Below are 22,945 nucleotides of genomic sequence, written 5' to 3'. Positions count from 1 at the left end.
AGTTTGCAGTTTTTTCTATTAGTAGCACTGTAACTCTTTGATGTTCCATTTTATCATTTGCTCTTCTTTCAAATATCTCTTCTTTTTCCAGTTGCAATTATAGTTCATTGAATTGACTGCACTCCTCAAGAGTTGGCATCAAACAAACAATAGACTTCTCTTCCTTAACAAAATTATACATTACTTCAGCAGCATTACTTGGAAACACATTTTTGATGAGAAGAGTTTGTAATACTGTCTTTCCCTCTTTTGTAAGGAGTCCAACTATTATATTCTTTAGTATATCTGCATAATGCATGTCTGATGATTGGGGCATATTTTAGATTAAATGTTTATATTGAAAGTTTTCCCAAATGTTTACATTTTCAATACTTCCTAGTGAATTCCTTATTTCATTATGTAGTAGTTTCTTGAATACAGGTTGTCCTTTCACGGGGTAAGTTGTGACAGGTCTCCAAAGACTATTAAGTGTTTTCCTCCAAAAAGTAAATCGTGGTCAGATTTTAATATTTGCTGCATTCTTAAATGTATAAAAGCAAGCATTAGGTTAGACACCATGCTGACTTCATCAATAATTAGTCAATTTAATTTCTTTAATACTCTTGCCTCTTCATGACAAGCATCACCAGATAATTTGTTGGCATGTTCAATGGGCAGCATTAATAATCTATGAAAGGTAACTCCTTTAACATTATGAGCAGTTAAGCCTGTTGGTGAAGTGACTACACTCAACAAATTGGAATCTGTTGTCTTCTGTAGGTACTTTAATCAAGAAGTTTTTTCCAGTTCCAGCTTGACCACTTATGTACAATAGAACTGGTTTGTATGTACAAAATGCACACTTTTTCTCATCGAGAAATCCATGTTCTATTTTACCTTCTACCGCTTCAAAAATGTATTCTGATCTGCATTCAATTGCTGTATTAGTAGTTCTAGATCCACAGTTTACTTGCTGCATTGCATTCTCCACTTCATTCATAGCTATTTCAGCTTCATTTTCAATGATTGACTGTTCAAGAGGATCTTGACTCCCAGGTGCTGAACTTTGACTACTCTGAGAACACTCTCTTGCTATCTGAGCAGCAATTGTTTCTTCTTGTTCAATATCTTCTCTCAACATTTGAAGATACACTGTAAAAACACAACACTCAATGCTGTCTTTCACAGCGTTGAATGAGTCTTCATAACAGGCAAATTCTCCAAGTAGCTCACTTTCAGTTCGCCATTCCTTTTTTCTTTTTCTCATATGACCTCCGTAGCTACAGCCACCTGCCGACCTGGTCCACCTCTGGCGCATATAACTTAGGTGGTTCTTAGTCTCAGCTGGTATTTTCCTTATGGGGAGTGCCTGTTTATAGGCAACTTGAGCTGACCCAGAGGTTTTATTCATAGGAATTTATCTTGTACCATGATCTATTCTAAACTAATCGCAAAGTGGATCATCCAACGAATTCCAAAACAACCCCGAATCTGGCCTCTCGCTAGATACATTTACCCTCTGATCTAAAGCTCTGAAATACTTAACGGAATTCCACCAGGCATTCCAATTAGTAGGAGCTTCCCGATGTCACAATTTACAAATCTCTCTCCTTGCCAACAAAATCAAGTAGAATACCAACTTATGTTGTAGCCCAGTCTGATCTCGTACCACACCCTTCATAGGTACAATGCCAAATAAAATAAGAGTTGGGCTTACCTCCACATCAGTACCCATGACCCTGGAAATAGTCTTACCCACATCACACCAAAATTCTTGCATCTTAGGGCAAGAAGTAAATATATGAACGTCATCTGCATTCTGAAATCCACATCTCCAGCATCTAGCTTCTCCTCCACCCTTCATTCTGGATATTTGAAGGGGGGACCAATATATCCTGTGGAGTGTAAAAAAGTGGTTTCTTCTGAGTGCAGCCAATTTAATCAAGGGGTAAAGCATGTCAATAGATACTTGCCATAACTCTTTCTGTTCTTCACTCGGCAAGTAATCCTCCCAGACCCGTTGTGGCTTATCCATCTTTCTTTCTGCTGCAGCCAGAAGATAGTTATACCATAGAGCAACTTCTTTCTTCCTTGGGGCCTGGTTTTGTAGTTCATTTTCAATAGGATTGTCCTCCAAGAGAGACCAGCATTGACTCTTGCACCAAGATGTAAGCTGATACAATTTATATCTAGACAAGGCTCCATTCGTAGTATGGCTCCAAAATTCCCAAGGGTGACATTTGTTACCCACTACAACATCCTTCCAGTGTGAAACTCCTGCCTCTTTTAGTGGCTGAGCTAGAGCGTCCAGAAGGCACTCCGGAGTTCCAGGGGAGTCCCACACTGGTGCCCAATCGCTATAGTAGGTAAGCCTCAGGCAGTCTCGACAGTCTGACCATAACTTGGCCACCATACGCAACGTCTTCAAGCGGATTTTTGGGAAAAAATTAGGAGAGACAAATTTATACATGAAGCCATACTCCCCTACCCCATCTAACATGGTTTCAAACATGCTGCCAATCAATGAGTCATCTGGAGTAAGCAGTAACATCCTGGCGTTTTTTAATTGGTAAGCCCAACAATAGAGCTGAAGATCTGGAAAACTCATACCTCCTTGCGTTAATTTGCACCTACGTTTTTTCCAGGACAGTCTAATCCCTTTACCTGCCCAGATAAATGAGGAAATCTTGCCCTGAATTTTTGCAAATTCTATTGGAAAATTATTAAATAGATAAGTGTATTTCGGGAGAACACATATTTTAATCAGGTTAACCCGGCCATAATGGTATGTTCTGCCATTCTTTTAATAGGACCTCAACTTCCTTCGAAACCCTATCTAGGTTAACTTTTGGAATTTCTCTCGGGTCTTGGGTTATTGTGATTCCAAGGTATCTAAGCTCTGTGGCAAATGACCCCTCCTGATTGGCAATATTCCATGCCATGATCTCCATTTTATCATTATTTATTTCATAGCCAGAATATTTTCCAAAACTTTGAGTTTCAGTAATAAGTTCCTGGAGTGTAATATCTACATTAGAAGAGAATACAACTAGATCATCCGCATAAAGCGCTATTTTCCTCACAAACCCACCTACTTTAAAAGGAGCAATCTTTTTATTTAATCTTAAACTCTGAGCCAAGGGTTCTATATAAATGTCAAATAAAATAGGAGACAATGGGCAACCTTGCCTAATGCCATGTTCTATATTAATGACAGGAGAAAGGCTACCATTAACCAGGATCCGAGCCCATGGTGATCTATAGATTTTTTTTATAGCTTCTCTAAAACCTGCAGTAAAGCCAAAGGCGTTCATGGTCCTATCCAAAAAAATGCCAGTTCATACGATCGAAGGCTTTGGCTGCATCGACCGTAATAATTGACAGAGGGAGGCCCTGTGATGACGCCATATCCACTGCTCCTACTAAGGTATACCAAATTTAACATCTGCCTACCTGGAAGAAAGCCCTTCTGATCCTCATGGATTATTGGGCCTCTGATCTTACAAAGCCAATTATTTAAAATCTCTGCAAAGACCTTGTAATCGACGTTTAATAAAGAAATTGGTCGATATGAATGGCACTGAGAGGAGTCCTTGCCGGGCTTCAGGATCAAGGTGATAACTGTATCACACCATGAGTCAGGCAAAGGAGATATACCCTTTAGTGTTTCATTAAAGAGTTTCAGCCAAACCGGAATTATTTCCTCCCTCAACATGGAGTAGACCTCAATCGGGATTATATCCAGGCCAGCGGCTTTCCCTTTTTTAGCAGAATCTAACACAGCTAATATCTCGCTCCCTGTTATTTCTAGAGAGAGAAATTCTTGACTAGCCTCAGTTATTTTTGGAAGCTGTTTCTCTTTAAGCCACCTGTTAATATACTCTTCCACCCCCTGAAGATTTTTGTTATATAAATCCTGGAAAAACTGTGCGAAAGCCTGTTCTATTTTCTCTTTCTCCTCTGTCATTTGTGCACCCACTTTGATCTTACTTATGTAATTATTGTCTCTATCAACCCTGGTCTTTATGGCAAGAAGCTTACCACAATTCTCCCCTTGGTCAAAATCCCTCATTCTACTTGTCTCCATTTTTGGTGTAAGATCTCTTCTGACTTAAGTCTAAACTTTAACTGAAGCTCCTCCACTCTCTTTATCCAACTATCTTTCTCAGAATCATCAGGACGACTCGCCTTTAAGACGGCTTCTGCCCCGCTGTCTGTTGTTCTAAGTCGGTCAGTTCTTCCCTCTCAGTCCTTGCCCACCCCACTACGGCCCCTTTCAGTATCCCCCTTAACCAGGCCTTAAAGGTATCCCAGACAATGTGTAGAGGGGCAGACCCTACATTGTTTTGAAAAAATGTATCGGATTCAAGCTTCAGAAAGCCCAGGGTAGAGGATAACAGGAGGAATCGCCTATTTAATGTCCATCTCCTAGTAGTGAGCTCTGGAGGAAGATCCATGTTAAAAACTATGGCTCCGTGATCCGATATGTGAATAGGCAAATATTTAATTAAACAAACTTTATCGAGTTCCGAGTCCTCCATGAATATGTAGTCAATTCTAGAATAATGAGAATTCTTTTTACTATAGAAGGAGTACTCCCTAATCTCTCAATTTATTTTCTCCATACGTCACAAAGGTTAAAAAAATGTAAGATATTCAAAAGATGTGCTTTAACCCGAGGAGCTGCTATGTGTGTACGAGGAGAAGACCTATCTAGATTATTATTTAAGAGCACGTTAAAATCCCCTCCCAAAATCAAAGGGGCCTCAAAGTCAGCCAGGGCAAGACAAAGGTTATTCAAAGGTGTGGTATCATCTTCATTGGGCCCATAGTAACTGACTAAGGTATATTTGACCCCCTTACATTTAATTTCCACAATAGCCCATCGTCGTCTATCATCTACCTGCGACTTAGTAACCTCTACTCCTGAATTCAATTGTAGTATTATAGCAACTCCTTTTGAACAACATTGCTGATCAGAGGCTATGATTTTGTTGATCCATCTTTGTTTTCCAAATAATGCCTTACATTCTGCTTGTAAAAGATGGGTCTCCTGAATCAAAAGAATCCTAGCTGAACTATTTTTAAAATATTGAAGTATCAGGCGCTGTCTTCCTTTGACTCTTAAACCATTAACATTCTAGCTTAAAAATTCAAGGTGCTGATTCCCTCCCTGACTAGGCCTATGCCCCACCATAATCCTGACTCCACCCTCTGCTGTAGCTACTGAAGGTCATTATGTCACGTGAGTTTAATGATACTTTTTTTTATTTTCTCCCAATGCTCCCCACCAAAAAATGTGAAAACCCCTACTAGCCCCCCAACTCTCCCCACCTCCCCCCAACCCGCGGGAACCCTCCCAACCTGCCCATCAGCAATAGGTATTGCCTTTTGAGCCTAAGCCCCCTAACCTCCTATGTGAATAATGAAATCAAAATAACGTTAGATGCTGAATACCATTACATCATACACTACACACTAGAGTTGCCTTGTGCCAGAAAGCTGTTTACCTCCTCCGGAAACCTAAAGTTGTACATTTTATTTGCCAGAACCACTTTCAAGAAGGCAGGAAATCGCAGCTGGATTTGGGCTCCTAGTTCTCTTAAAGCATTCATCTGCTTACCCAATTCCCATCTCCTGTCTTCCGTGACCCGAGAGATATCGGACCGGATTCTAAAGGTGGCATCTTGGACCTGTATAGTTTAAAGTTTAAGGGCCGCCCCCAATAATTGCTCCTTAAGAGTATAAGAATGAATATAAACCAAGATCTTTCTAGTTTTTTTCTGGGCAGGATTCAACTTAAAAGGATCTCCATGAATCTGCTGAAGTTCAGCTTTCCAGACCGGTACCGATGCGATCTGGGTAAAAGCTTTAGTCAGGATGTTGATAACATAGGATTTTAGGTTATCACCTTCCAACCCTTCTTTTAAATCCAAGATCCTGATGTTATTCCTTCTTGAAGTGTTTTCAAGCCTCTCCAAAGTCCTGCTCGCTCTCTTTTAGTCTGATCACTTCTTGGGCTCCAGCTCCAGTTTCCCCACTTTATGTCCCAGAGCTTCCATCCTATTTGTCAGTGCCATTAGGTTTTCATCTAAACCAGTACAGGTATCTTGTATTTTTTTGGTTTGCTTCAGAGGTAGAGAAACAAGCTCCAATTTCTATTGTCAACCAATGTACTGTTTCCGGGCTCTGACTAACAACCTCTGATAGCATATCCCTTGCCTCCCCTTGTTCTTCTTGTCAAACCCCCCCCCCCCCGTCGTAGAGGTCATTATGCTCAGGGGAGCGAAACGATTAGAGAGTGTAATGGAGGGAGCTTTTCTCTCCTACAACTACTGTCCCGCCCTGTTTTACATGATCCATGTTGCCCTGTAAATTGGCCCAACAGTAGGACCTAAGTGTTGGGGTTACCTTTGCCGGGAACAAGTTCTTATTTCTTTTCCGGCTCTTTGCTAGAGTAAGCTTCGCCTGTTTATTAGGAGGCTGCCTTTGCTTATGCTTCTGCCTACTTTCACCAGTCTCAACAGCTTGACACGGCTGCGTCGCAGGAGGTTCCCCCCAAAAAAAGGTACGCGATCTAAATTTATATCTCTTGCCCACTAGTATCTCAGTGCTAGGGGCGATAGTAACGCCCCCAACTCCAGAAACGTCTGGGTTTGACTGACCCTCCTTAAAGGCCTCGGTATGTCCAGATTTCTGAATAGCTACCTCCATGGAGTAGAGGGCAGGCACATATCTCAGCTTTGTATCCTGATTTAACCGTGCACAAGGAGTGACAAGCCTAGCCACTAAAAGATTCTTTCTTACTGCCCCTTTTGATTCTATACCAAACTCAACCTCAGTCTCAAGCTTAATCTCAGGATTAATCTCAAGGTTGATCTCAAAGTAGCCCTTCCTAACATGGGGGTAGCACTGGCCTTACACTGATTTGACCTATAGTCAAAATGACAATCATGAAAGGTGTACCGGGCGCTACGGTGCTCTGCTAGCACCCCGCTGCCCTAAAAAGAGTAATCACAGTAAATTCACGCATCTAGTGCCAGAGAAGAGAAAAAAACTCACAAAAACTGTCTCCTCTTACTTCTCAATCTGCGTTTTCTACAACCTTTTCTCCGGGCTCTCTGGGCTCTCCATGCCAAACACTTCTCTCCACTCTATACCTCGCCTCACGTCCCCTGCCTCCTACACCACGGGAAGCCAGAGGGATCAGACCACCATCCCACGCCAGCGCTCAATCAACAGCGGGAAGCAGGAATCTCCGCTCTCTGCCCTCAGCGCTCTCCAGTGCAGAGACTCTGCCCAGCACAGCCGCGGCCCTCAGCAATCCCGCTATCAACCAACAACGGCAGCTCCCAGCTGGGAGAAACAAGGAAACAGAATCAGCAGTCCAGCACAAGGTACGAGGTGCGATAAACCTTGAGATCAGCCAAAACTCCACATATTCTCCACATATTCAGCAGGGAGTCAGCATCTAAGCCGGCAAAAAACTGAGGTTTCCCGGAGCGCTCAGCTCGCGACCATCTTCCTAGCTGGCAGCCATGTTCCCACCAGTTCGCCATTCCTTAAACAACTGTTACAAGGTTAAATGGAAAAGCTCTCTTTTGTCTAGAATTTGGCAACTTAGCTTTCGATGGTTGATTAAATGTCCTTTGTTATGTCTCACCAAACATCCTTCACATCCAGACATAGCAAATGTACCTTCATCTGTGTTTTCACTGACATTACTTCTGAAAGTATAATGTTGAAACATTTCATAGAGACACATCAGTTCCAGGTGAGGACTTCTTCTTGGATAGTATGTATTCAGCATGTTACTCTTCAGAATATCTGTGCTCTGTGGCCCAAATTCTGCAAGATATTGAATTTCAGGAAAATACTTCTGTACTCCGTTACGAGTATTAGCAAGCCCTAAGCTCACCCATAGAACTCCTCTAGATTTAGAAAACAAACTAGCTGAGCTTGACTGGTCTACACATTCATAGGAGCCTATCTCTCTTTGAGAAAGCATTTTCAAACTAAAACTGTACAATTTCTTCATAAGACTCTTTTCTGCTGAAATCTCCTCCCATATCTTCATCTCAGTTTTCTCTGACTTTGGTTATATAAGATGTTACGTACCGAGCAACAGCAATTGAGTTATCTGCAACAAACTGTACATCCATGTTTGCATTCCACATCTTCAGTCATTAATGTACTTGGAGGCCTCTGTTCTTCTTAGGTTATATGCCTTTTACAGCGATTTCCTTGTAAGTGTATGTCTGACTGCAGACGAAAGCTGTTGACTGGTTGTGGGAATCCGAAACAACATTTTGGATAAAATTTCCCTTTTGCTCTGTATTTTCACTGACAGTATTTTCCGCATCTATGATTTTGGAATTGTGGAACTTGTTCTCTTAATATATTGTCACGACTCTCCTTTGGGATGGAGCAAGTTACATACTGCTCAATAAAAGACAACACAGACTCGCCACTGTCTGTTCCAAACTTTGGGGCATGTTTTACCCACAACAGCATGTGAATATGGGGAGCACCTCTGGCTTGGTACTCTTTACGCCAAAAGAAATCAATCACTTCACCAAGAGGAGGTTTTGTTTTGTTCAAGATGAAAGGCATCATTGCTTAAAATCTGTGATTAAAATATCTGAAAGCATTTGTAGGGTCCAGTAAGCACAGTTCTGCTGGCATCTTCAGATGAATGTCTTTTATATTTGATTTTGTCTCCTGCAAAAATTCTAGCAGGTCATTCCATGCATATTCAGCACAACTCAGAGTCAGGATCTAAAGAGGTGCTCCAAGGATCTTCAACATGCACTTCTGTCCACCATGATGCAGATACCAATATTCCTTAGTCCCACGTTGACATGCCATTAGGTTTAATAAATTGTATTCCAACTGCTCATCTTTTCCTTGAACTTTCTCCAAAAGTTCTCCTGCTGATATATTATGAAAATTAACTCCTGCTTTTAGAATATGATTCACGGCATAAGAGGGCCAAGAAAATCGCACTCAAATAATAGGTGAAATATATATGGAATACACTGACCATATTTAGTTCTATACATCTATATCCAGCTGCAGGTATTTGCACAGGCCGCTCTCTCTCACAGACCTACTCCAGTGGGAAAAAGATGCTTCTGAACTCTAATTCCACACACTTAATGAAGCTCCTTTTGCTTCCTTCATTTGAAACAGCTCAATGGCATCACCAATAACCTCTTTAGAATGCAAAGGGTGGATGCCATAATGTTCATAAATTTCTTCTGTTAGGATTGATCCACCTTCTCAATCTGACCTGTTGATTGAAATGTCTGATCCTTCATATGTGTGATATCTTGCAGGCTTTTCACATTTCTCTAGAAAACATTGTTTTTTATCAGATATAAAGTTGATTTTTAAACATTGGTGACATCTACTAACTCCTGCCACATCTTCTAGTTCTTGGTAGGCACACCATTTACAAGAATTACAAGTCCTTCATCTAAATCTCTATCTACACCTACTGTTTCAATGTTTTTCTCGACATCTAACTGCAAATACACTACTCTACCTTTTAGACCTTTCTGCAGCTCTGTTGGGGGTAACATGCCTGTCTTTGGCTCCATACGTTCTATAGCCTGAAATTGATGTATAGTTTGGATAAGAATGGACTCCTAAATATTTAAACTTTGAAGTACTTCTGGAACGGGAACCAGTTCTAACTCGTTATGTACAGCTCTAACAGGCATTTTATTATCCTTTAATTTATTGTAGCAGTACTTACTTATAACTTGTCGTGTGGACAAGTCAAATCGATGTTCTACAAATAAGTAGAGTGCAAACTTTTGCCAGTTATCATTATTCTCTTTTTCACTTTTTAAATATAAGTCAAACGTCTGCATTTTATTCTTTCAGTGAGTGCGTCGACAACATATACAAAAATACTCTGATTTTTCAGAACACATTGTCTTACATTTTGTAATGTCTTCTTTAAAACTATCAACTGTAGTACAAGTGTCCTGTTTGGCAACATCTCCTGTTATCAACTCTTCAAATTCCCTACAGTCCTGTTCTGGACCAAAGAAACAAAACTGCACATCATCACAAATTGTTTCTACCTCTGCCACAGTACCATGCAAAAGTGGCCTATTCCTTTCTCCTAAACATAAAACAGGAGTTTTCACTTAGCACACCCTCCTAACTAGAGTTTGCATTGTTGAGTGGTGTACAGCTAACATGCTAAAATGATGGAAAGTGCTTTGACACACTTTCTATAATAAACAAGCTAGTGAGTGTCCCTGCAAATTTGAAGGCTTTCTCAGCTTGCAAGGATCCAAACCTTGTACAGTACTTATTTTGTGTTTTAAATTTCGCCTTGGAAATATACGCAGGAATTTTCTTAATATATCAGTGGATGGCTGTCTAATACTACAAACACTACTGCAATTCCATTTGTATACAGGGGCCTGACTACACCTTCCTTCTGCCTCTTCTGCAATAACTTCCTCTTCATTCCTAGGTACCATCACCTCTTTTGCTAAAGGACTGCCCTTCTTCATTTCATATCATCGCCCTCTTTCATCAACTGCATGAACTAATCTTTTGTCCTGGAGATAGCTTTCTTTATTTAAGAAGGGCTCTGTACTAGATGTATGTATCAATTCTCCACTAAAAACTGTGCAAAGGTTACTTCTAGTCACTAATCTTTTCTTCTGGTTTTGTCTCCTTATGCACTACACTATTTTGTCAAGAGTCTTAATTCTATTTAGAATCAAAATGAAAAGCTTCCTCTTCAAAGCAAAGGCCTTATCAACTACTCTCTCAACTCATTCTTTCTATTTCAGTGAATCTCTACTTCTTCTATACAATACAAATTTCTCAGTAGATTTATAACCACTCTACTATGCAACATCCTGGCTCTGATTTCCTTAAACTGCTACTATCTCCTGGTTAAGGTGTGTCCATGTTTTTTTACAATCTTTTCTGTTCTTGTAATGTACACTTTGTCCACTCTGATTGTTTCTCATAGTAACATTTTCATTTTCTTTATTTTGCAATCTTTGCAAATGTCCACATATCTGTAAGAAATGACTTTGTCCTCTTACCAGTAGCTCCTTTTTCTTCACCAAGTTTTCTGCATTTTGCCACTTTTGTAACTCATTTCTACAAACCTACTGTAGGTGCTTCTGTTGCTTTTTCTTCCAAGCTTTTGTAGGAATTCTAACTGTGTGTAGTTATGTAGATAGTGTTCTGTGAAAAAAACAAGTATATTATAATGTTTACCCTAGAAAATCTACCCACTGCTTTACTACTGACTTACACATAATACAAAAAGTTTTCATGTTTTGTTACAGTTTTAAATCTACAAATTAACCTACATATATTGCTATATGGACTTACTTCAATATAACAAACCCAAAGCAAAACACAAAACTGTATTTATTAGTCACCATTTAACATTTTAGCACCCAGTCATACAACACAGCTACAGCCTATCTCATTTCTCACTTATACATTGTGAAAGAACAGTTTATCCCTTCTGTGGTAAATTTTAACATGAACATCAAGGCAAGGAGGCGTATCAACAAGCCCCATGCACTTTCCGGTGAGTCACTTTTTTTAAAACACTGGCACCGTAATGTAGCGCTCCATATTTACAAGGCAGCGTAAAACCACTCTGCTTAGCTTTTCATGACCTTATAAATACGTGCAGGCAGCACTTTGTGTGAAAGGAGCATGCCATGGGTCTTACTGATTGTGTTCCCATGAAACACCTATGGATTCTGCCACATACCCACATTTACAACAATTCGTAAACCTGGAAATGCGTCAGAATCCTACACCCCCCCAGGGAAGGTGTAGGGAGATGCAACTAGGAAAAATACTTTTCCTTCACCTCATTTTTTCCTGTCTCTTTGTGTGCTGCATTATGCAGCACACATAGAAAGAGGACAATACCTCTTGTGTTTGTTTTGATACAGGAAGGTGTCCCTTTCTCCACAGAAACAATCATCGTCACAACACAGGCACCCATTGCACCATGGTGCAAGCATGTCTCCATTGGCGCATGGCAGCCAGTTGTGTGCCAGCACAGGGGAGAGCATAGGGATCTATCATATTGTTGTAAATATGATGCATCCCTGTGCTTTGAAAGTAATTCAGCATGGCTCAGCCAAATGGCTTGCGGCTCTGCACTGCATTATTTTCTTGTAAATGTAGCCCCAAGTTTACAAGTACATACAGTGTCTCAACACTGTAAATACGAAAACACACCATAAGAGCTATTAGATGCCTCTATACCACTGTGTCAGTGGTGTATCTATTATCTCAGTACTATTCTACTTAAATGTATCAGATTAAGATGTTGGAAAACAGTGTATATAACAATCTGCACTTTAATCGCTATCAAAGCATATAGCTCACTAAATCTTCCAAGTACATGCAAAGAGTATGTCACAGCTTGCATATATAATTCACCAGATTGTTCTAAAAGACTAAATATTCCTCAGTAAAACTTGTAAAAACATGAATACTCGCTGGATGATTGAATTTGGGCCTAGGTGATTCTTTGAGGATACAAGTAGTGCCTGGATGATTCCCTGAGTATATCAGAGCTCCATGGGTAGTTCCATATCTGCATAGGTACTGCCTGTATGTTTGCATGAGTATATCACTACTATCTAGGTGGTTGAATGAGTGCATGAGTAGTACCTGAATGATTAGATAAGTGCATGACAAATGGCTCAATAATTCAATACAAGCATTGATAGTTGCAGGAGTGCATAGATAGTATATAGGTGATTTATGGAGTGCATGGATAGTGCATGCATGATTGTTTAAGTACATGCCTTGCACCTAGCAGATTGGATGAGTGTATGAGTAGTGTTTCAGTGATTGCATGAGTACATGGCTGCTGTCCATGTGTTTTTGGTTCAGTGAACAGGTAGTGCCTGGGTGTTTATATATCTATATGGTAGTGCCTGGATAATTGAATAAGTGCATCAGTAGTGCCTGGCTGATTAGATGAGTGTATGACTAGTGTCTGAGTGATTGCATGACGCCATTGTTAAAGTTTGAGAGATTGGATGAAAGTAAGTATACTGCTGGGGTGATTGTATTAGTGTAATAGTATTCCCTCAGTACTTAAATGAGTGCATAGCTACTGGATGGATAACAGGTTTACTACAATAGTAATCTGTACATAATTAGATGAGTGCATGAGTAGTACCTGAGTGTTTGCATGAGTTCATTTGTGTGCCTCAGAATTTCAATCACGGCATGGGTTTTAAGTGGGTATTTAGATGACTGCATATTTTCTGCGCAAGTGTTACAATGACTGCATAGTTACAGCTTTATTAATTACATAAGTAAATGCCTGGGTGATTAGATGAATGTATAGGTAGTGCCTCCATAGTTCAATGACTACATAATTTCTATCTGCCTGATTCAAAGAGTACATGTGTTGTGTCTAGGTAATTGAATACCTCCATGGATACTGAATCACTTATTTGATGACTCCCTCAGTAATGGTTGGGTGATTGTCTGAGTGCCTGAATTCTGCCTGACTGACTGTGAAAGTACCTTCATTGCTATTAAATACATAACATGTGTGACTATATCTCTGACTCATTGGTTATCTCCTACTGTCATTATCAAACTACCTGTTTTACGGTATATATGCTTTTCTACTGAGCTATGTGTGAGTGAAGTCGAGATATCACACTTGGTATATTATTGCATACAAGGCTCTATAGGGGCGCACATTGCTTTGTTATTGAGGGTGCACATGCATCAGTAAGTTTCTAAAACGGAAAACATTAAAACAAATTCAAAGCACAAACCCTTTTGTGAATGGTATAGCTACATCATTTCTCAAACACTTCTTATGCTTCTAAAACATATATTCAGCATTTCCCAAACAAAAGTTACACTCCAAATGAAGGTAGCACAAGAACTATTGAGGCATTCTGCACTATTAATCCTCCTCAATTTTAAGCGAACCATGTTTAAAGACAAAAACACTACCCTCACCATATACGTGAAAATCTTTCCAAAAATATATACCTCTCTGCATCTTTAAGTAAACTCAAAAGTCCCGCTGTATTTATAGCTCACCTCAAGAACCATATCTCAATATCTAAGCATATGCAAAGTGGTCATTTAAGTTAGAAACCACATTGACAAACACTTTTCAATACATACCAGACAAGTATTACTTCTTTCTAATTCACATATAGGCAGGCAACATGTTCTCATCCTTTATTTGTGACTACACTACTCCTGTTTAATAATGTTACTAAAAGTACTACAACTCCCAGAATCCAAATAACAGATGTATCTGGTCTGCACCTGATGTTTAGACAATTAAAATATTCTTAGTTCCTCTTTGCTACTTTCCACAATACTATACTATTATTTTTCAATAAAGAGCATAATATAATAAAGAAGCACTAATTCATTTTTCTCTTACTTCCCAAAACATTCACCATTAATCTCTTAAACACATACCCTCTAATAGATACAGTTCATCTGATATATTTTTTCATATCACTGTGAGATTCTTTATTTTATCAAACTCTAATATACATCTTCATTTCTAATGTAATTTTTATAAAAGATTAAAAAGTTATGTACATACCAGTGAATTCAGTTTGTAGATTATATTGTTGTTTTTGCTCTTTCTGGATAGTTTTGACACTGTTAGGATTTGTAAAAACTAAGCAGAAGAATGGAACACCACTCTAATACAAAGCAACCATGAAATGGCAACCTCTTCAACTTTGCACTCTGTGATCATTAAAAAGGCAGCAAATGAAATCATGTCTTTCATTTTAAACTGCGCTATCTCCACTTGTGAATACTTAGTAACTGTTAGCCCTTTCCCTCCCTTTCAAAAAGAGAATCCTCTCTATGTGTGTTTGCAATATATTCCCGATGATCGCGGAGAAATCTAAAAAAAAACGTTCAAACCTATATCTAGCTTCCTTTAAAAAATTAAAAAATACTACACAACAGTTTATTACATAGTCCTGAGTTGGACACTAAAGCATGCCATTACTTAAATTGTGTCATCACTCAAAACATTTTTGCACTAGGTCAATTTAGAGGATTTTTAAGTGTTCACCTTAAATACGGAATGGGAACCTACCACTGAGTACCAAATGTAGGAAAGTGGATTATTAGTGAGTAAGGGTATTCACCTTCAGCTTGTAATAATACCATAATCACTAATAGGTCCAGTCAAGTTTCAATGAATTAATCCTTGCTCAAACCTTGGTAGTTTTGAAAACGAACAGTCAGCCTTAACTTAAGAGACAGGTATGTGTACAGCATTTTATATCACCAAAACAGAAAATAATTTAAAGGAACAACACAATAAAAATCCAACAGCAGTTTATAAAAATAGGGAACATTTTATCTTTAAATGACAAAAATCCAATGTAGAGAGCAGGAGATATAAAAGAAATTGTGCCAATAACAGCTAACTGATTACACTTTATTGGGCAAAGTCAAAGTTTTAGTTCGACCTCAATGGAGCACAGGTCAGAGAGGCTGGGTGCTAGGTTTTGGCAAAAAGTTTACCTATGGACTTAACCTTTTTCTTGGAGCTTTTCTCTCATCGCCAGGCTTGATGGCGAGTCCTCAGGCTTCTCAGATCCTCGGTTACTCTATGGAAGTCTTTGTTCTCAACGATGATGACGAGGAGTTTGGGAGCTTTCAGTGGGACAAACCAGTGCGGTCAGGCCGATTCACAGGCTGCTTGACTCTCACCATCGAGCCGGTCTCCTCCTGAAGCTTTTCAGCAAAACCTTTCAGAGAGTTTCCAAACTTTTAAATCGTGAAGCTTCTTGGTTCCTTTGGGGAAGATAAGTATGTACAAGCACAGTCCAAGCGTTCAGAGACTCTGGAATACCCCTTGGGAGTTAGGACTCAATTTCCCACAATACACTTGCACAGTCTAGGAAAAATCCAGTTGCACCTGGTCAGCTGAGTAGATCCTCTCTTTGGGCTTGCAGGTGACTTCTTTCAGCTCTGTTGTTCCTTGGAGTCAGGCAAAGACCTTTCTCTGTGGAGCATTGAGAGTGGAGCATGTGCAGCTATTTTGAGCACCAGCCTTCTGTGGTGCAGTACAAGGGTCCAGCAGGGCAGTCTTTCTTCTTTGTTTGTTCCCAACAGTGTTCAGAGGAGCTCTTGCACTCTCCTATATGTATCCTCATACCTGGGCTATCAAGAGAGGGGGAACACCCCAGCCATTAGGGGTAAAGTTACCTCCCTCTGCTATGACTACTTCCTGCGAAGTGTGGCATATTTATGACGCAGAATGTTCTCCAAAAATCAAAATGGAGAAAATCTCTCCTTGGTGTGTATATCTGTGTAACCAAACCCAGTGATGTGGCTACACAACTCACTATACTCCTATTTCCAGAGATCAGGACACTCTGTGACAACTTTGACGAACATGACCAAGGCACCGAGCCAACACCCTCCACCAGCAATGCCACTCAGCCAGCCATCCTCGCCTGGTCCCCGGTCACCACAGAAGACACCGTAGAGACCATGAGAAGCATACACTTCGAAGCACCCACTGACCCCTGCCGGCCGCACATCTTTCACAGGGCTGCTTCCGCCATCACACTAGAACTTTGACAGACAATCAACTTCACCCTTTAAACAGGCATGTTCCCCGTTGACTGGAAACATGCAAAAGTCAAACCCCTCCTCAAGAAGCCCTCCGCAGACCCAACGGACCTCAATAATTACAGGCCCATTTTGCTCCTCCCCTTCGCTGCCAAAGTCACTAAGAAGATCGCCAACATCCAGCTAACGAACTTCATAGAATCCAACGACATCCTCGACACATCTCAATCCGACTTCTGCAGCAACCACAGCACAGAGACTGTCCTCCTAGCTGCCATGGATGGCATCCGCACTCTGCTCGACCAAGGCCACACTGCAACCCTCATTCTACTAGACCTCTCAGCAGCCTTCAACATCATCTCCCACCGCACACTAGCCGCCAGACTCCCCAACGCCGGCATACATGGAACTGCCCTAGACTAGATCTGCTCCTTCCTTGCCAGTCGAACTCAAAGAATAAGACTCCCACCCTTCCTCTCCGAACCCACAGAGATCAGATGCGGAGTACCCCAAGGATACTCCCTCAGCCCCACGCTGTCCAACATTTACATGGCCCCCTTCACAACCATTGTCAGGAAACACGGACTCAGCATAGTATCCAACACCAATGATACCCAGCTCATCATCTCCCTTACCAAGGAACCCGACTTCAACAAGCACAATTTCCAGGAAAGAATGACATTGCATCCTGGATGAGCAGCAGATGCCTGAAGCTCAACTCAGAGAAAATGGAAGCCCTCATCCTCAGATCCACCCCCTCCACATGGGATGACACCTGGTGGCCCCACCCTATGTAACCCTTCCACACCCACGGACTACCCCGGCAACCTCTGCATCATTCTCGACTCCTCTCTTACCATTAACCGATAGATCAACGCCATATCCTCCACATGCTTTAACAACCTCTGCATACTCCGCAAGACATTCAAATAGATCCCACCAAATCCAGGAAGACCATCACCTATGCACTCATCACAAACAGGCTTGATTATGGGAACGCCCTCTATGCCAGGAATCAACAAATCTCTACTCCATAAACTCCAGACCGTCCAGAACGCTGCAGCCAGACACGTCCTCAGCATCCCAAGACAAGACCACATCACCCAGCACCTACAAGACCTCCACTGGCTCCCCGTCAAAAAAAGAGTGACCGTCAAGCTGCTCACACACGCCTAAAAATCCCTCCACAACACTGAACCCCTTGTACGTCAGCGAAAGAATTTCCTTCTACGCCCCCAAGAGAAACCTCCGCTCGGCTGACCTAACCTTGGCCGAAATCCCCCTCATCCACAGAGCCAGAATGGGAGGCAGATCCTTCTCCTACATCGTGGCCAAGACCTGGAACAAACTCCACCTCAGCATCAGATGAAGCTCCACACTGCAAGCATTCAGGAAGAGCCTCAAGACCTGGCTCTTCGGATGACCGGAGCTGCCCAAAACCCCCCTCCCACCAGCGCCTTGAGACCCTCATGGGTGAGTAGTGCACTCTACAAATCCCTGATTGATTGATTGATTGATTGAGTCCTCTCCTAATCTAATTAGGGGCTTCCAATCTGGCTGGGGATCATTGAAGTGGGGGCTGGCCTGGGTCCTGTGACAACTGTTCTCTTGCCTTTGAAGTCCACCTTACCTCCCAGCCACCTTCCTCTCCCTAGCTTCTCCAAGACGCTAGTCTCTTCCCACCAAATGACTGTATTGTTATAGTTCCAGGCCACATTACACCTACTCAGGGAGCAGCTTGGCTCAGGCTGTCAAAGGTTGACCAATCAGAAGAGGCTGCTACAGGGCTGCTTTAGGTAATGTCAGGATAGTAAGTTCTCTGACTACTTTCCTGAAATAGTTATAATAAATCCAAAATTGGCAAATTGTTGGATTTATTAAAACCATTGTTTTGATACTTTGACTGATGTTGCCAGCTAGATAGACTTTCTTAAGTTTAATAAAGCCTTGCCATGTTAGTCTATAAGGTTAGCAGCACTACAAGAGTGAAATATGATGTTGAATGTTTTTCTCTGCCAGGGTATATAAAACATCTTTTATATTGCCCATGGTTTTTTTAACAATGCATGCTACCCTTGGGGCATCTAGGACAGATCTTTGGAGTGACGTCTTAGTTACAAAAAATGTGTTTTTGTCATTGGTAGTACTTTTACTTCCAAAGTCGAATTTTGACATAGTTTTAGTTTAAAACCATCCCGCAAGCCAGGCCTGGATTTAAAATGATACCAGACACCATAGCAGTGCACACATAGGTGCATTAAGCCACTGGGGTCTCTAAACCTACATACCCTATCCCATATTAGAAACTTAAACGTAGGATGTCTTGGACAATTAGAATTATTCCAATTACCATATTCCTTTGGAGGACAGAGCACTGGCCCTGGGCTTGGTTAGATGCGCCAGAGTTTGAGTCAGCAACCTTCAGCATCAGTCAGAAAATGGAGGTGATCAGGGCAAAAAGGATGACTTTCCTATAGGTGACACATCTTAGTGTAGACGTAAAAGAAAAAAACAGAAGATCTGAGGTTTGAACCCACCTTTATAGGTCCCTGTGCTACCTCCTCATTGCTACTGCTCTCCCTCTCCCAGCTGTTTTGTTATTCTCCGCTGGACATTTACACTATGTTAGTGTCACCATGTTGTTCTTTGTATAGAGTTGCACTTTTGGAACAATGCATCATCTCCTTCTCTACCTGATCTTTGATCTGCATATTCTTTCACAATATGCTCTGTACAATTTGCTGTGTTTATTTTGTATTTGCCTGCTCTGTTTTAATTTCTGTAACCACTGCTGTAGTTTGCCACTTCTCCCACCACCATTCAATTTTATTTGCTGCTGTTTTTCCCACTTTTCCCCCCACTTCCCGCACAGTCAGCCTCACGCACTGCCTCCCAGGACCTACTTAATGGAGGCCGCAGAGCGACCCCATTGAACACGTCCCCACGCCAGCTCCCCCTTACTGCTGCGCTCTCGCTCCCAGCCATTTTGTTCTTTTCCGCTGTACATTTAACCTGTGTTAGTGTCACTGCTTTGTTCTTTGCATAGCAATGCACTACTGTAACTTTGTATCAGCTCCTTCTCTGACTGCACCTTTGTTCAGCATTTTCTGCCCAATGGCTACAAGCTAACTCACCAAGACTGCGGCAACAAACACAGAGGTGGAATTGTCATCATCCACAAGGATAAAATCCACTGCACCACCACCGCAGATGACACAGTCCCGATCATGGAACATCTCAACTTCCAACTCCACACCGAACACAAAGCTACCGTCAGAGGCACCCTCACCAACAGACCTACAGGACCTCACACCAGCTTCTGCAACGCCATTCCCGATTTCATCACCCTGCTTGCCATTGACTCAAACACTACATCTTCCTTGGAGACCTCAATTTCCACCTCAACGACCATGATGACACTAACACCACCAGCCTCCTTCAAAGCATGAACACACTTCGCATCAAAGAACTAGTCACCAATCCTACGCACATCGCAGGACACACTCTCGACCCCATCTGTATCACCAGCAACAGAGTCAAGTACATCCAAATCACCAAACTTACCTAGACAGACCATGCCATTATGCACTTCACCATCACAGTGCCCCCGTAACTACTATCTAACCGCACAGTACCTCTCACTGCAGTTGGAGCAAAGTATCAGAGAGCCTATGGACCGAAGTCCTCAACTCCTAACAAAACATGTGTATTTGTAAAGCGCACATTCACACAGAAGGGTATCTTGGAGCTGAATAACAGATGTTTATTGAGTTGAGGTCTCCTCCTACCCGGATACCTAATGCAGCCTAGAACAGGCTGTCAAGAACTTCTCCACCTGGATCATTAACTGCACCAACAAAGTCGCCCAATCAAGCCCACCAAGCTCAAAAGACCCTCTAAACAGGCCATTTGGTACACCACTGAGCTAAGAACTACAAAACTCAAGTGCATGCAACTTGAAAGAAGATGGCGTACTAGTGAGTTCCAATTATGATATTTTTCCTCTAAAATGCTTCTCTCTTGACTGTACTCAGTATACGTCTTCTTTTTTTGACCTCCTTTTGTTTCTTTCTGTTCTCCTAATTCCTGTTTTTTTCTTTTGAATTTCTTCTCTTTCATTTTTATGTTTTTACATTTATACTATTCTTCCAGATGAATTATTTGAATCCCTTCCACATCTACACTGCTTATTCTCTTTTTCTCTCCTTCACTGATCTTTAACGATTACATTATATTTCCCTGTTATTCTGATAACCTCATTATTTGACATTTTGTTACTCTTTTAAACATTAACTTCTCTTCCTTGGTGCTCACACACCCTTTTGGGTATGTCTCATAGCGTTTTTTTCCCACATGTGTGTTTTCTATATTCTAACTTTATTGACTACTATTCGGCAATCACGCTGAGCGTTTGTACCACTTGGGCCTTTCTACCCGTTGTTTTCCGTTTTTTCACTCCGGGCAATTTTCATTTACTTACTAAATTCTTTTCCATTGTTTGCCAATTATCATTTTTACTTTGTAGTATCAGACTAAGTTTATACACTTTTACGATATTTCAGACTGCGGTTCCTGCTTCAGTCTGCTCTCTATGTTTATTCACCGTGGAGTAATGCTTCCGGTTCACGGGGGTTTTTACATCCTCAATCACTCGAACTTTTGAAACACTCTGGCGGCAGCTTTGGAGCACCCACACGCCTTCCAGATACCACGGGTTACATCTTTCAGGTATAACGTTTTAGGACATTAACGTTTTGATTTTCATTAGGCTACACTTTGATTATTTTAGCATTCGGAGCTTTTGGGCTTAAGGTATAACAGCTTGACTTTTTGCACTATAGCTTTTGGCATTGATGAGAACATGATACCCTGCATGACATTTTATCACTCAGCATTTAGATTCATTCGGCACCTAATACGTTTATATTTGCAGTTGTCATGGAGAAAACTTTATCCACTAGTAACCACTTCAATTGACTGTATCTATGTCACGAGGGCGCTTCACTATTCTTCCAAACTTTTTTCTGTTCTCTTTTTAAATATTAACGCATTCTAGATATACTTGGTTTTGTACATAGAGCTTTTTTCTGTTGTTTCAGAATATTCCCCTGAAGAAGGGCTTTCAGCCCGAAATGCATCGGGACTTCATTAATATGTAGCGACACGTGTATATGCACAACTGTTGAAGAAGCTTCTGGAAAAAAAAAATGTCATGCATCTTTGAAATATAAAAATATATTCACACCGTTTCATATGACGTAATATGAAAGAATAAAACCCAGGTATAAAACCTATTGTTGAAGATTAAAAGACTGATTGTCTCAATCATTTCACAAAACTATTTTATCGAACTGGTGTGCTTTAGATTTAAACCCTTCTGGCTGAAGGGTTTTCTCCACAGTACCAGTGAGGACAACACAGACCGAACCTCCTTCAAAACATCACTCAACCCATGCTACCAACTTCTGAAAAGGACGAAAAGGAGCTCCCCTACCAACGGCATAGAGGCCAGTTCCAACCGCAGTAAAGAACTATTCAACATCATCAGAGAGTTTTCCATACCCTCAGCAGCCAAAAACACCATAACCCCCTCTCAGGAAATCTGCGACTCCCTGGCGGACTTTTTCCATGACAAGATCTCCAACATCTACAAGAACTTCAAGCACCAACCCAGCGTTACCAACATTCTTAGCCTCATCGCACCCACTGATGCAAACTTCAACCACCTGCTAACCACATGGAACCAGCTCACCACTCAAAACACCACCTGCCATCATGAACTCCATCCACTCAGGAGCACCTACAGACCCATTTTCTGATCACATTTACAACCTTGGGAGCAAGTCAATCAGTAATAAACTCACCACCATCTTCAACGCATCCATTGCCATGGCCATCTTCCCTGACAATTGGAAACACACTGAAGTCAAACCCCTTTTCAAGAAATTGTCCGCCGACCCCAATGGGCTCAAGAACTTCCACCCCATCTCTCTGCTTCCCTTTCTCACCAAGGTACACAAAAAAGCCATCAAAGCCAATTCACAGAACACCTGGAGAACAGCAATCCTCTGGACATCTCCCAGTCTGGATTCCCCACCAACCACAGCACCAAGAACGCCCTCATTTCTGCCACAGACAACATCAGAATCCTCTTTGACCAAGGGGAAATGGCGGCCCTGATTCTACTCGACCTCTCAGCAGCATTCAGCACCGTATCCCACCACACCATTGTGAACAGGCTCCACCACATCAGAATTCAAGGAGATGCCCTCAAATCGATCGCCTTCCTCCTCACCGGAAGAGCACAGAGAATACGCTTTCCTCCTTTCACTTCTGAACACAAGAACATTGT

Source organism: Triturus cristatus, chromosome 6 (genome assembly GCF_964204655.1).
Source record: "Triturus cristatus chromosome 6, aTriCri1.1, whole genome shotgun sequence".
NCBI lineage: Eukaryota > Metazoa > Chordata > Amphibia > Caudata > Salamandridae > Triturus > Triturus cristatus.
The sequence above is the reverse complement of the archived record's forward strand: the minus strand, read 5'-3'. Positions refer to the sequence as shown.